We start from the raw sequence: 15,869 nt of genomic DNA, 5'->3' as shown, positions 1-15,869 counted from the left end.
CAGTGGGAACTGGTCTCAAAACAAACAAAGAAGGAAGTTGCTTCAGAGATGAGAGTAAGGAGGCCCAGAGTGCCCGGAAAGCAGGCCCAGGCATTGGCAGGTATCTGAAAAACGGAAGAAGAACAAAAGAAGAAGTATATTCTTATGGCTATCTCAGAGTATCAGGCAGGCTTAAACTGGTTTGTTTTTTTGGTTTTGTTTGTTTGTTTTGTTTTTTCGAGACAGGGTTTTCTCTATAGCTCTGTCCTAGGACTAGCTCTTTTAGACCAGGCTGGCCTCTAACTCACAAAGATCCACCTAACTCTGCCTCCCAAGTGCTGGGATTAAAGGTGGGCGCCACCACCGCCCTGCAGGCTTAATTTAGTTACATAGCCACTCCAATAGCAATTGTGTTGTTGTTGTTGTTTGTACTCAGGTAGCCCAGGATATCTCAATCCCCCTGCCTTACTCTCCAGAGTGCTGGAATTATGGGTATGCACCACGACATGTGGCCGAGGTTGAACTCTTAGTATGTTTATTAGACATGCGTATTTCCCATTCATGACTTAGTTTTCTTTCCCTGTTCACAGAAAGACAAAAGTCAGGCTTGGTGGCAAATGCTTATAATCCCAATATTTGGGAGGCGGAGGCAGGATGATGACTACAAGTTTGAGACAAGTCTGGGCTACACAGTGAGTTCAAGGCTGGCACCGACTTCAGAGGCCTCCTCTGCAGGAGTCGGAGTCAGCCTCACAACACTCAAGACCCCATTTTCTCCCAGAATACGGGGGAGGGGGCACACTGAGGAAGGTGCCATCCTTTATTCCATAGAGACGCTTAATCATGGCGGAAACAGGAGGTATCCTTCCAAGGACCTTCACTCTGCTCTTGGCCAAGTCTGCCACAGAGAGGCCAGTGTTTCAGGACGGAGAGCCTTTCCGGCTGAGCACTTCCTGGGCGTCTGTGGCCGCTTTTCACTGCTCCGCGTCTGTGTCCGTGCTTAGCTCTGAGTTCAGGCTCTTCAGGGAGACGCTAGCAACGTTCACACCATGCTACATAGGCGACCTGGAGCCCCCACGCTCCCCAAGGACCCATTCATCCATGGCAGCTCAGTAGGTAAACCCCCAACCAAGCTGAACCCAGACCACAACCACTTTGGAGAACTTGGTTTTAAGGAAAGCTGCGTCTCTTCCAAGCCACGTGGGGTGAGATAGCAGCCGTGTTAGAAGCAACAAGTGTTTGGCCTGTCCTTCACCATGTTGGAAATGATGAACTTGAAGATGTTCGTGTTTCCCTGGACGATATCGAGCCAGTTCCCTCCCTCTTGCTGGTGGGCTCCGGTTAGGACAATGACCTACTTGGAAGTCGCAGTCACACGACTGCCTTTGCCAGAGACCATTTTTGGCATTCTAAGGAAAGGGCTGCCATGCTTGAGATCTTTCATCGCTCCCTTCCATTTGTCTTCTTGCATCAACAAGGGCAGGCTCACTTGCCAGCTCCTTCATTAAGATACTGACGGCACAAGCCATGCCGATAGCACCCACCCCAGCAACTGCAATCTTGTTCTGGATGGCCTGTTCCTCCTTAAGAAGATTCACAATCAGTTGGTCCTTGAGGGTTGCCCTTTGGACCTGGAGCCAAAAGGGATCACAAGGTGTACACAAGGGGTAGCACCAGGCACCCAGTGGAATGGTCCGGGTTCCACGACAGTGGCTCCAGTCAAAAGATTTTTAAAGTAATAGATTTCTTACTGTACTACTAAATATTGTGTAACCATTAAAAAGAATATTTCCTTCAGGGTATTATCTTTCTTTTTAGTGTCTATATAGATAATATTTCATGCAAACCATGCTGACTTCACCTAACTCACTATATAGCCAAGAATGACCTTTAACTTCTGATCCCTCTGTCTCTGTCTCCTAAATGCAAGGATTATAGGCACACACCAGTGATACTCAACTTCCGGGGACCATTCCTGAGTAGACAGAGAAGTGCAAAGGCCACCTTCTAGGAGAGAAGAGCAGGGCCGGGAGGACATGCATGCATGTTCTTGAGTGTGCACAGCCCTGCTTTGGGGTGGGACGTAAGAAACTATTATTACCTTGGGATGGGGGCTGTTGGATGGGGACTGAGGACTGGGGTGATAAAGAGACTCTTTTGCTCTATTTTCTCCTTGTGGATCTTGTCCTGTGTCTCTTTCTTCTGTTCTACATATGGCGTCTCGGAAGAGGTCACAGTGGGAGAACGTGACTAGGAGGAGAACTGAAGCGTTCCCCCAAAGACCTGTGTATTAAAGGTTTGGGTCCATGCTGGTGCTGTTGGGAAGTTCAGGACCTCTGAGAGCGGCCCTGACTGGGGGTCTTTAGGCTGTGAGAGGGTATGCCTTTGAAGAGGCAATACGGCCTTGGCCTCCTCTTCACTCTTGCTCCCTGGCCTGAAGGGAATGGTTTGCCCCTCTAAAACATGCTGTCTCATACTAGGTTCAAAGCAACACAGCCAAACCAAACACACACCAGAGCCTTGAAGACGCAAAGCCCCGATGACCATTTCCATAAGTTAGTGTCCAGCATTTCATCCTAGTGACAGAACACAGCCTAACACAAGAATGGTTTTCTCCATGATGCAAACTCCGGCTTCAGAGCAGCGGCTGTGTGAGTTCTCGCCAAGGATTCGAGTTGTAGGAACCGGCTCCATCACTGCGTTCTCTGCTGTGTGAAGATGCGTCACTGTGACTGGTTTAATAAAAAGCTGAATGGCCAGCAGCGTGGCAGGAGGTGTAACAGGGGCTTCTAGGAGGGGTCGCCAGCAGAGGCAGAGGGAACAGACATGCAGGAGGAGATGGAAAAGCCACAAGGCAACACGTAGATGGATAGAAAAGAATCAGTCTAAGTTATAAGAGCTCGTGGTTCCAAACCAAAGCTATAGGCTGAGTTTTTATAATTAATAATAAGCCTCCCTGTCAGTTTTGTTTGTTTTGTTTTGTTTTTTGTGAGCTGGAGGCCCAAAGAAAAATCCGCCTTCAGTTCTCCCCTGGAACTCTAAGTCCAGCATGGCAGGAGCTGTGAACGAACAGTGCGTGTGCTCTGAGTATGCAGCACGTAGCTAGTATGGGAGGGGCCCAGTAAGTACAGCCTACTACCGGGATGCAAATCCTAAGAGTCGAAAAATGGACACTCTGGACAGAACAGTGTGAAGGAAAGCCTCAGGGACAACAGCACTTAGGAGGGAAATGTTTCCCGAAAGCATGTCGGAAGATGTGTCAGAGGACCCGGCCTAGGGCCTTGCGGTCCTCTGGCTCCCTATGCGCCAGTTCTACAGCAGGTGACAGGGTTGTGGAAAGAAAATATGCTGGGGAGGTGTGTAGGGTCAGATTTCAGTAGGCCAGAGGCCAAGGACTGAGCGATTTTGAAACCGAAAGGACAAGCTGGCTTCAAGAGACAGAGATCGAAATCAAAGGGGGGAATTTGCTGGCGTGCGTCATCAGAACACCCTCTCTCCATTCCCACGTTCGCTTTCTTGGGGTGACTTCCTTTGCTTCCAGGTTCTTCCAGCACACTGGCTTCTGACAACGACAGCTGATAAATAAATGGCCCTGACTTCTTCTCACAGTTACAGTGCAGACCTTTCTGTGAATTCCTACTGGTTAGTGTTGGGTTCCCGCCTCCAAGAAAACCACTGTGTGAGGCACTTGTCAACCAGGCAAGTGCTACGTGATCATTCCTTGGTGTGATCAATTTAATCTAAGGACCAGGAGAGAAAGGATGATGGTGATTTCTCCAAAGAAATCAAAGTCCTTTTTATTATTTTACATTTGTTTATTGTGTGGGTGTGTGGGTGTGTGCGCATGCGCACACCACGGCATTCCTGAGGAAATCAAAGGATGACTTGCAAGAGTAGGTTCTCTTCTTCCATCTTGTGGGTTCCAGGTAATGAACTCAGACTGACAGGCTTGGTGAGCACCTTTAACTATTGCGCCCTCGCCATGGCCTAAGATCCTGTTTCTAAATGCCCAGATGCTGAACAGGTGAAAACATTAACAGTGTATTATGAGCAGAAACAACAGGATCAAATGGTGAGTATAGGAAAGAATAGAAAAGGCCAGGCATGAAACCTCTCACCTTTAATCCCAGCACTCGGGAGGCCAGCCTGCTCTACATAGAGAGTTCCAGACCAACGAGGGCTACATAGTGAGATCCTGTCTCAAGCAAACACAGCTCTGGAGGGAGAAAGGTTCAAAAGGCGGAGGAGCTGGAGAGACTGGGGACAAACAGTGAGAGGAAGGAGCAGAAGCTGACGCTATTGGGACAGAAACATTTATTTTGTAGGCCATCTGATTGCCTGGTATACCTCCCCAAAGCTGCCCACAAGCACCACAAAGATTAGGATCCCTTGCAAAGCCACTGTAAACTCCACTTGGATGTGCTCGGCAGTGGCTGGCTGGTGGGTGCAGGGACAGGGTGCGGGGACAGGGTGCTGGCATGCAGGTCTGACTCTGAAATGCCTGCTTTTCACTGAGCTCTGCCCTCGGGATAACTGTAAATCAGTCTCTTTCATCATACAATCCTTTGTGTGGCAAGACACTTCATTTCTGCCCCATCTTTTCTCTCTCGGCCAAGCACAACCAGTTCTTTGACCACATATCTGGTGACATAGTTTCCAGATTTTTCTATGGCCTATTTATCTTTCTCAAGATTCATGCCCCCAACCTCCGCATGTGGGTGGGGGTGGAGACTATGGTGTGTACGTGTCTGTGAGTGCACAGGCAGAGGCCAGAGAAGGACTTTGGTGTCCTGCTGGTCCACTCTCAGCCTTGCTCCTCTGAGGCAGGGTATCCTGCTGAGCCTGTATCTAAGCCACAGTACCCATCCTGTCTCTGCCTCCTGGGGTTACAGTCATGTGTGTGTCCTGGGGATTTGAACTCAGGAGTGGACATGCCTGGACAGCAAGTGTTTTCACCCACTGGTAAATCTATCCAGTCCCTCTCTTGTTTGAGTGGGGGGCAGGGTCTCACTCTCTAGCCAAGGCTAGCCCAGAATTCACTATAGAGCAGAGGGCGGCCTTACACTCAGTTCTCCCAGTCGAGTCCCTCAAGTGCTAAGATTACAGGCATAGACCTGGTTTATGTCTTTGGGAGACTGACTCGGCTTAGCTGGACACCATGCTTTGCTAACACGGTTTAAGGCTTCACGGCCTGTTTCTTTGACACTGGGTCATGGTTCACTCGCTTTTGAGCTGATGATCCACCAAATCGCAGGCCCTTTTTTCCTTATGAATGGCTGCCGAGTCAGGCCTTTTGTAACCATGAAAATAGCGTGTTTGGAGCCAGATGGGGCGGTTTACTTTTCCTCTCAAATCTTTCCTTGTTTCTCAGGGATTTCATCTACTCACCTGCCCTGCCAAAATATGGCTTTATAAGCAGGAAGTCTTTTCACCTGGCTGTAAACAGAAATTTTTGCACCCCCAGTTCTAGTGACCCCCTTAGCTCTATTAACCCCCTTAGTGCTAATGACCGCCTTGGCACTAATGACCCCCCTTAGCACTAATGACCCCCTCAGCGCTAATGACCCCCTTAACTCTAGTGACCCCTTAGCTCTAGTGATCTTTTTGTTTGTGCACTATCTCTGATGCCTGCTTCCCAAAAATTATGGTGGCTACCTTGATAATGCCTTGTGTGTTGTGGCCAGGGGTGTGTGTCTGTCTGTGTGTATGTCTGTATATCTGCATGAGTGTGTGTATGTCTGTCTGTGTGTCTGTATCTTTGTGTCTGTGTGTGTATTTGCATGAGTGTGTGTATCTGCGTGAGTGTGTGTGTACACCTATCTGTCTGTGTGTGTGTACCTTTGTGTCTGTGTGTGTATCTGGATGAGTGTGTGTGTGCCTGTCTGTGTCTGTATCTTTGTGTCTGTGTGTGGGGGTGTGTAGGGGTGTGTGCACATGCGTGCGCATGCTTGAGTGCGTATCTGAGCTTTGACCGGTTACTTTAGTTAGTCACTGTCAACCTTTGTTCCCATTTTTGCACAGTGCCAGCTGTTCTGGACAGACACTTTAGTACCTGTTCTGCCTCTCCCTGTGGCCATTATAAGACAGTATCTGGGGTAGCTCTGGAGGGGTCCCGAATTAGTCACACTGGCCTTCTGCCTTAAAGAAGAGCTCTGAAATCATGAGATCATCAGGTTCCCACATACATTCCTAGATCCTAAATGGAACCCTCTGTCCTACCGCTGTGTCATCTGGGAGTCTTGATTTCCTCTGATCCTCTCACTTGGCTCGTAGAAAACCATTTTTGAGGGATTGTGACTTACTCCAGAGACTCGGAGACCCTCCCTGATCCGAGACTGGCACAACCACCTGTCATCTTGAAAGGCTAATGCATGTATCGCTACACTCTCCACCCACGGGCCCAGGAGCACTGGAGTGAGTGGACCCTTCACGTGTAGACACACATCAGAATAACTAAAATCCTTTGCCCCGTGTGCTTCATGGTTTCCACTCTCTGTCTGTCCCTGACAAGTTGTTTTATTAGTCTCCGGGGCTCTCTCAGCCCAACACTACCCTCCTATCCACTGAGCCTGCTTCCACAGCAGCTAGGGAGATGACTCAGTGGTTGAGAGTGTAGCGTCCTTGCAGAGAATCTAAGTTAGATTCCCAGCATCGTGCAGACATCTCAGAGCTACTATGATGTCAGCTCCAGGGCATCTCGCCTCTTCTGGTCTCTGAGGGCACCTGCACTTTTGTGTACATCCTGATACACAGACATACACACATTTATATAATAAAAATCAGAAAAATAAATAATAAATAAATATGAAAAACAAAGCCTCATCTTCCTAAGACTGCAGGCCTGTGCTAGCACACGCAGCAAGAAAGTATTAAAGAGCCAGGTGATGGTGGCGCATGCCTTTAATCCCAGCACTAGGGAGGCAGAAGTAGACAGATGTCTGGGAGTTTGAGGTCAGCCTTGTCTACAAAGTGAGTTCGTAGACATCCAGGGCTCTTATACAGAGAAAACCTGTCTCAAAACAACAACATCAAAGTATTAAAGATTTTGGTCTTTCTTGGAGAAAACAAACACAAGGAGATTCTGTGTACTTTGGGGCTCTAGGAACATCCAGTTATAATCCAGGCTGAGAAAATATAACTAGAATACTTGACACATGACAGAAAGCAAAGTCAAAATGAAACCTCTCCTGTGTCCAAGGGAGGTGCGCTGGACCTGGGGTAGACACCAACTGCCCTCCCATTCCACCTCTCCTTTTTTCTTTCTATTTTTTTTTTCTTTTTGTTTTTTGAGACAGGGTTTCTCTGCAGCTTTGGAGTCTGTCCTGGAACAGACTCTTGTAGACCAGACTGGCCTCAAACTCACAGAGATCCATCCGCCTCTGCCTCCCGAGTGTTGGGATTGCAGGCGTGTGCCACCACCACCAGGCTATGTCCCACCTCTCTTAACACATGCTTCAAGAGTAGAGACAGCCTGTCTTACCCAAGAACCATTGGTCCAGACTCTCCCCTGCCAAAGGAGAGACCTCAACTACCTGTTTGCCAGGATGGATTTCTTCAGAAATTTTGACAACCACTCAATGTCAGATGATGTCAACACCTCAAACGGTGATATGCTGGTGCCTCTGCTTGCACTGAGTCTCTGAAGAGAAATGCCACCTTGGAGGGCAACGGTGGAGCAGAAGCATCCAGGTTCCCTTGGAGCCCTGCCACCCTGTTTTGTGTGATGCCCTTGTCATATTAGTTTAAAAGAGGAACCACATGTTTCCCAAGGACTATCTAATAGTCATCTGAAAAGAAAAGAAGACGCAAGCACCACTGGGGCCACTTGCCCGGGGCCCCAGGTTACGACCATGATAAAGTGAGATCTGGGTGGGAATTTTATAAAGATTCCCAGATCCTAAAACTCCCTTCCTTGCTGGCCCAATATTAATAGATCACAAGAGGAAAGCAATGTTTCTTCACATTTCAGCTAGGCTGAGTAACAGAAAGGAAACCTAGAGGGGTGGGACTTTTCCCAGCCCAGCAGAAAGTACCTAGAAGACAATCCAAGTAAAATCACTTAAAGAGAAGGGTAGATGACACAGTTTCTGAGAAACCGCTCAGAAGAATGTGTAATCCAGATCCAAGGATTTCGGTCTGTTGGCTCCCATCCTGATCATTTGGGGTTAGACACAAATTTCAAAAGGACAAAAGTATGAAATGATCCTCAAGGAAACTGCCAAAATGAAACTTGAAGATGCTACCAAATGTCGTCAGGATGTCTTTGATGGAAGAGGGCATAGTTTTGTGTGCAGTGCAGACGGTTTTCAGGGTAAAAATAAAGTATCAGTTATTTCAGAATAATAAATACTGGGAACCATAAGGAGTAGGAACAGAGAGGAGGAAATGAATTCAAGGACTGATGAGAAGGAAATAAGGCCGGTTCTTCTGAGACAGGAGGGAGGATAGTCCTCCTGAAAGGGGGCAGAGAGATGTAGCATGGTGGGAGGGAGACGAGGTCATGGATGCTTCTCCATCACTAAAACCACCTTGGTAGATCAGTTGAGGGCTACCTCTGTTTTCCTCACAGACTCTAATATCCATGATATCAGATTTGGATAAATGTCCCTAAGGTCCCGTGTTAAAGGTGTGACACCAAGATGGTGTTGTTGGAAATTGGTAGAATCTTTGTGATGTGGGGCTTGGCGGGAGGTGCTGAGAGCTCTGGGGGCATCCCTCCAAAGGAGGCTGCAGGCCTTTGGCCCCTTCCCAGTTCTCTCTTTTCATTTCTTGACCATAAAGTGAGTGATTATGCTCTCCAGAGGCTCCATTCAGGACGCACTCACTACCTTGCTATAGGTCCAAAGCAACAAGATCAATCAATCAAGCTTTGGAAAACTTCTAGAACTGTCAATCAAAATAATTTTCTGTTTATGAGTTGGTTATTTCTGGCATTTTCTTAGAGTAACAAAAATCTAGCTAGCAAGGCGAGGCTTGGATACGTTTTGTTCTCTTTTGTAATGCATACCGCCAAACACAGTGCACAGCGTATTTTTGATGCTCAACTAGAATTTGTTGTATGGAGTGTGGGAAGACTGAGATGTGTGGGAGGTACTCTAGAGAGTTAAGGTAGGAACTTTGTTCTGACTGTGTTCTGGAAACAACAAGAAATGAACAATGGGGTTGCTTATCTGAGGTTCAGTGGTGGTGGCATACACTGTGAGAATTAAACCATCATTTCTCCTGACGCTTAGGAGCAAGAACAGAAAAGGCGATCAGATGGTAATTGTCGTGACTAACAGAGCAGAATGGAACAGGAATTGAGAGGGCAGAGTGTGAACAGGAGGCGACGGAGTCTGGGCTAGAAGTGGGTCAGGGGTAGAGATAAACTGGACCAGTCAGAAAATTATAGTTCTAGAAGAGTTTGGGGCCAGCATAATGCATGCGTTTGCAGCAGGCCAAGTGCCCAACTCAGGTTTCCATTATGAATTACATGAATGCTCAAACACGGACTGCTGTGTCTGGTTTATTTTCTCTTGTAGCCCGATCTTTTAAATGATTTAGAAAGGGAGCAGAGAAGGAAAGGAGAAATTGAAAAAATGTTTTAAGACTATTAAAATCATTAGCTATTCAGATTTCTATATGTGTATAACACGTAGATATGTATATGCATGAATATGCATTAAAATACTGCATCCATGCATGTCCATAGATATTTTCTGCAATATTGGGGTTAGTAGAAATGATTAGAAAACTCTATCATCTAGTTGAGTTGGGTCACATGTGTTCTCTACACTGCGGGATGAGGTCTGCATTATGGAATCTCCATCATGGAATGAGCTGGTCAAAGCACGCTGAACTTGAGGACTCTTGAGTGTGAATGGGTTTGTAACTCAAGCTGAAGATGCCCTGCTTTCAGCGAACAAAGAACTCGAATCAGATTCCTGGACGCTGACACAGTTGAAACATCTTGCCCCGAGGTCAGTTACTGAGAAGATGAACGAGAGAGGACACAATTTGACCAGGACCCAAGACCATGGGACTGGCCAGCTCAAACAGAGGGCCACATTGGCAGGCTCCAAACAGAAAGATCCAGAATCTCTTTGGCGGATTTCAACGTTGAACTCTGCTAAGACTTTAGTACAAGCACATTTCCCTCCTATGATTTTCCATTAAAGGTGGATCCTTTGAACTCGTTTCCCATTATCTTTGGGCAAAATGTCTTCTTAAAGGTTCTGTTCACTTGCTTTAAACCTCCCTCCCCACAAATCCATGGATATATAGTTAGGCTTCGTGGTTCAAAAATTCTTCCTTGTGAAAAACCTATACTCCTAATTGGGGAACAATAGCTTGCTGTCCGGCTGGGCTGAGGTGAGGGTGGAGGTCTGCATTAGTGTCAGGGTTAGAGGGGAGAGAGAAAGGACTCTCCACTCTCCTCCGGGCTACCAGAGTCTTCAAAGCATTACTCTCTCAAGAGAGTCCATTGCCCATGTCAAACAAAATAAAAAATTCCACACTTGTTTTCCTGCTGGGTCTATAGCCAGTGGACAATTAAGGGGAGACCAAAGAAACCTGTCTCTGTGACCAGCCATCCACGTTAGCCATCTAAACCCACACATCTGAAAGTAGATAGTACTGGCACCGTTTCTGGGTACCAGGATGCTAGTTGTGGAAAGACTTGTATTCAACACTGAACACAGGAAAGGTAACTCAAAGGAGGTCAGGTAATACACGAAACTGACATGACCCAACTCTGGGGTGAGCACCCCCTCTGACTGGCAGCATCTATATTATGTTTGCAACTTTTGTGGGGAGGATTTTTATTTGAACAAAGCTGTGAAAACATGCAGTTCCCGGGCTCAATCTCCCTTCCTGCCCTCGGGATACATTGTACAAAGTGTTGTTTTTATCGCAGGATATTAAAGTCCTAGGAACAATTTGAAATTGACTTCAGATCTCTGGTCCAAGACTTCAGCTACTTCTCTCCCTGGCTGAGCTGTCCAACCGTTTGAGGATCCTCTTTTCTTTGACTGCCAATAGGAATGCTGGGTTGCTCCAAACTTGTGGCGTTCTTTGAAAATTTCCAAATGTAAATTTTGACAACTAAGGGCGCTAAATCCCCTCAACCCCTACCTCTATCTCCACATATCTATTCGTCCAAGGTCTTACATGCCACCTCTTGTTATCTTTTTATAGCCCTTAGATTTTCAATTAGTTCTCTGGGCTTCTGACCACATTTACTAGGAAACAATCATTTAAATAGGCCTTCCTCTTACACAGTTTTAATGGGATTCCCCTGGCAAAAGTAGATGGGATTTTAGAAATTGGAACCATACTAGAAACACAATTGTTTTTGGTAGTTGCAAGTGAGTCTCCTGGCTAGCTTATACACAGCTAAAGTGACCGTTCACCGAACAACACGGATGGGGCTGGGGCTAGACGTTGTACAGCTCAGTCTGTCCAGCTCCAGCAGTGGCTATTCTGTGCTTGGTAGGCTTCCTCTACTGCTTTCTCCTTCTTTCTTCTAATATCTTTTATCTTCCTACTGTTTCAGTGTTGAGATCCTTGCGAAAGTATTAAACAGGGTTTGAAAGGAAATTAAAAACAAAGAGATAGCACTTCTGAAGAGATATTACTGGGAGGAATAAAGTTTTCTTTCCTCTATAAAAACTTTCTGTGACACACTATCTTCAAACAAAAGCCACGAGATCTAATAACCACTCGTTTTAAAATAACACTGTTGCTAACGGCAACAGTCTCTCAGCTCTTCCTAAGTTTCAGGCATTATGCTAAATGCTTAGCCTTTGTGTCTGTTCCTTCACCTAAACTTCACAGAAACCCTATGAAGAATGCATCTTATCACTGTCATTATAAACATGAAGGAATGGGCCTCAGGGACCATAATGTGAGGTCATCCACCCCCAGTATTAACCATTTCACCCCTTTCACTGGAAAGGCTCCATTCTAACCGCACGCGGGTCTTTCTGTGTTGAGACAGGCCTCGCTATGCAGCCCTAGCTGGCCTGGAACTCCTATGTAGACCAGGTTGGCCTTAAACTCATATAGATCTGCCTGCCTCTGCCTCCCAAGTGCTGTGATTAAAGGCGTGCGCCACCACCCTGGCCACAACAAACTTCTTTATTCAGCTTTCCGCCAGTTTCACGGCACAGGGTACCAGTCCCACAGTCCCCGCAGCATTATCAGGGGCTGTTACTGGCCACAGGCTTCTAGCCAAGACACCTGTTTATGGGGGCTGTGATTGTGAGGACAGCACACTCACATCAGAATCCCAGTCCATGCCCTTTTCTCTCTTTCTTCTCTGGCAGCACAGCATTGCACTGTGAACACTGAATGCTGTGTGACATAACAGAACACAACACAGGCTGTGCAATCCCAGTACAGAGTGCCCTCATCACAGTACTTTGTCTCAGCGTTCTGGGTCATATCTAAAAACGCTCCAGTTTGAAAGTCAGTCTAACCCCTGCTTTTTTGCTTTTGTTCAGAAAGCTTCCACTCTCCAGAAAGCACTGTAGTTGAAAGCTAAAGCCAACACTGGGGTGCTATTCATTTGCTAAGATTGTATTTTGTAAGCAAGGACATTATGGTTTCTATGCATTTGAATATAATCCCGTTTGGTCACGTGATTAACCATCAGCACAGGTTTGCTGGTAGGCATGCACACTAAGACACAAAAATGACATAAGATGAATTACAGATGCAAGCCACCTGAGGCTAGGGAAGTGTGGCCCCATATTTCTATACGGTGTGGCAGCCAGGCTCTGAAGCCATAGTCAGTACTGAGGATGGCCACATAGCCTTCCAGACAGGCTGTCGCAACCTAACAAAGGGTCAGGATGTTGTTTTGCTCCTTTCTTTGTAATTTGGAGGATGCTGATTCAAGCCTACCAGACAGCTAGCATACAGAGCAGACAGGTAGTTGTGGACTTAATGAAAAGCCATTCTCCTGGTTACCTAGGAGACAGAATGCTAATATATTTCCTCTAAGTTAAGTTTTGGCATAAAGACTGTTTGGAGAATAAACAGGAGGAATTCTTCAGGATGTGAACACAGGACTTCATGAAGGACCACTGAGAATCTCCTTCCCAATAAAGCCATGTGAGTTGTATCTTTATTCCTGTGCCTCCACGCCAGTCCAGAGAGAGATAGTTTAGGTTGGGGGTCTGGTCAAGAGAAATAATTTATGGCCCAGGATAGCACCGGCTCCTGACCGGGAAGAAACGGGAACCAAGGACTTACTGCGAAAGTGTGTGAAGCTGCATCTTATACAGGGTTGGAAGGAGACCATGCACACGGACCTAGGCTGTCTCTAAGCCAAGAGACATACTGTCAGTTCCACAATTAGGGACCCACAACAGGAAAACAAATAATTATAAACAAAGAAATGACCATGGCAGGTGTTAACAGCAACGAAAAATACGTCTCAAACATTGTCAGAGAGGTGAAATACAGCAGCAAATCGCATCACGATTTCTCACAGATGCTTTTGTGGGTATAAAGTCACATACCAACATGGGAAAAAACACCACTCCCAACCCAAAGTGGATTCACTAAGGGCAGGAACAAGCCACAGCTGGAGATTGGGCGCTGGAAAGAGCAGGGTTGGGTTGATCTAGGCACAGCCCAGCACTAAGGCATTTGGGGCTGTCAGCCTGAAGTGACACTCCTTGCCGGGATGATTGTGAGATTTTCCTATTGTCCAATCCAGGACTCTGTGAAAATGAAAGAACATATTGCTAACAAACAGACAAACCTCTGCAACAGGCATAAGCCATGGCGGTCTTGAGCAAGCTGGGACACATGGTCACTCTCAGCCCTCCTCCCCCCAGCATGCTACCCCCACAGCAATGCTCAAGCAAGCCTCTGAAACAGACATAATCCGTGGCTGAGATTATGGTCACTCTCATTAATTGCTCGTCACCCTCAGGCATGCTACTTCCACAGCAAAGCTGCTGTGGACCTAATGGGCCAAATCCCAGCCGGCACAGGGTGGGTCTAACCCACTCTACTTCGAGGCTACTCTGGGAGTTTCTGGCCCAGATCACCAACACAGGAGGAGCTTGCCTGTAATCAAAAAGGGAAGGTAATTAAGAAAGATGGGATAAGAAATTGGGAGCAGTGACCTGAAGATCTAGTCTCCATCAAGAAAACAAGAAAACATGTCAGGGCAATGGGTATAGGGTACTCCCCAGCACTCCGTGAAAGGCCCAAGGAGTCATCAATTGTAAGACAACTTCCCGAGATTGAGCATTGCCATAAGCAGCTCTCAGGCTGTGGTTCCCAAACATGTGGGATTAATTACCCAGAGGGATTATAAACACTAGATCCCAGGACTCCAGCCCCATCAATGATGACTCTGTTATTCTGAGACAGACCCTGGGATATATTTTAATAAGCACTGCCCAGGTGATGCTAAGCCCAGCCTTCGCTTTGAGAAAGCCACCCTAAAGATGTTTAAGTAGCCCTTCGTGGCGCTCCCACCACCGCCGCAGCAAGAAAGAATGCTTAGGGCCAGCCTTACACGAGAGTCCCATGATGGAGGTGGGACATGAGGGACAGGTGAGGGGGAAATCTGAGCAGCTCAGTCTTCAGCCACCTGAAGAACTTTTCTACCAAGGGACCTGGTCTCCATTTGGAAAAGAAAAACCCTCTCCTTGCCAGGTTCCCTGCATGATCCTAACAGAACAGCCCAAGCAGGGGCACAGAGATTCTGTTTTTAAAGCTCCTGTTTGGAATCTCCCTATCCTAGTGAGTTTCCCTTGCCCTGGTAACTGTAGCTGACATTTACTGATGGGGTACTGTGTGCCAAGCCTTGATTGATCCTTTACTGAGTTCTGAGAACGATCCAATAGATCGTTCCAATAGACGGAAATAGTATTTCCGTCCCCATTTTATAGCTGGGCACACGAAGCAGGGCCACTATGATGCACATACGTGGGTCACTGGCCGCGTGGTGGGTATCCAAGGCACTTCTCCAATAATTTAGGTCACAACCTTCACAACCTGACACTGGTCTTGGCATGGTGGCTCATAGAAATTTCCCAACTTTCCCAGGGTCCTGCAGCTAGACCGGAAACTCTACAAGTTCATGGATAAGAACAAGGAGGGAACAGTGTAAGAAGAAACTTCTAGATTCTGATGGGAAGACAGCTGAGCCAGTCTGGAAAAGCAGTTAGGTAGAAACACAAGCAAGCGTGAGAAAGCACGTGGCAGTGACCAGCTGTGCCAGCCAAGAGTCTCCTGTGTACTGGAAAGCAGAGGTCCAAGACAACCTCTTTCTGTCCTGTGGATGCCAATAGAAAACCAAGCCTGAGTTGCCCGCCATTCCTGATTGCATTCCTCATCCCCCCGCCCCAGGAAACAACCGTAAGACCAAGCTTCGGGAATGTGAGTGATTTGGTGAAGTGCTTGCACGAGATGTAAAAGGTCCTGAGTTTAATACCTGGCATGAGACTAGATAGTAAGGGCCTATAATCCTATGAGGAGATGAAGTCAGAGGTGCAAGGTCATCCTTTGCTAAGGCAAAACTTCTCGACCTCTAGTGACCTCAGATAGAATTAATGCTTCTATAGTGTTCTACAGAGTATGAAATGTATCATACTTTAGGCTCTTGTATTAAACCAGCCCTTTAAATTAGCTATTTTGTTTTTGAGATAGGGTCTTGTTTTACAGTCCAGGCTGGGCTTGAACTTGCTACATAGCCCAGGCTGGCCTCAACTGCACAGCCCTCCTACCTCAGCTTCAGCCTCCCCAGTGCAGGGATGGCAGCTCGCCACCACACCAGGTTAGAGTGACTCTCTTTGTCTTGTTTTAGCCAGAGACAGGGCCTCTCTCCTTAGACCAGGCTGGCTTCACTGTCACCGAGATCCACCTGCCTTGGCCTCCAGAGTACT

General features: G+C 47.0%; 1 pseudogene; it reads right to left on the bottom strand.

The window, feature by feature from the left end:
- Positions 1 to 953: 953 nt before the first annotated feature.
- LOC125414971 (L-lactate dehydrogenase A chain pseudogene) lies at positions 954 to 2,673 on the bottom strand (annotated as a pseudogene).
- Between the last annotated feature and the right edge of the window lie 13,196 nt (positions 2,674 to 15,869).

The sequence above is a fragment of the Myodes glareolus genome, chromosome 19 (assembly GCF_982192425.1).
Source record: "Myodes glareolus chromosome 19, mMyoGla1.1, whole genome shotgun sequence".
Classification (NCBI taxonomy): Eukaryota; Metazoa; Chordata; class Mammalia; order Rodentia; family Cricetidae; genus Myodes; species Myodes glareolus.
This window is presented reverse-complemented; position numbering and strand designations above follow the sequence as displayed.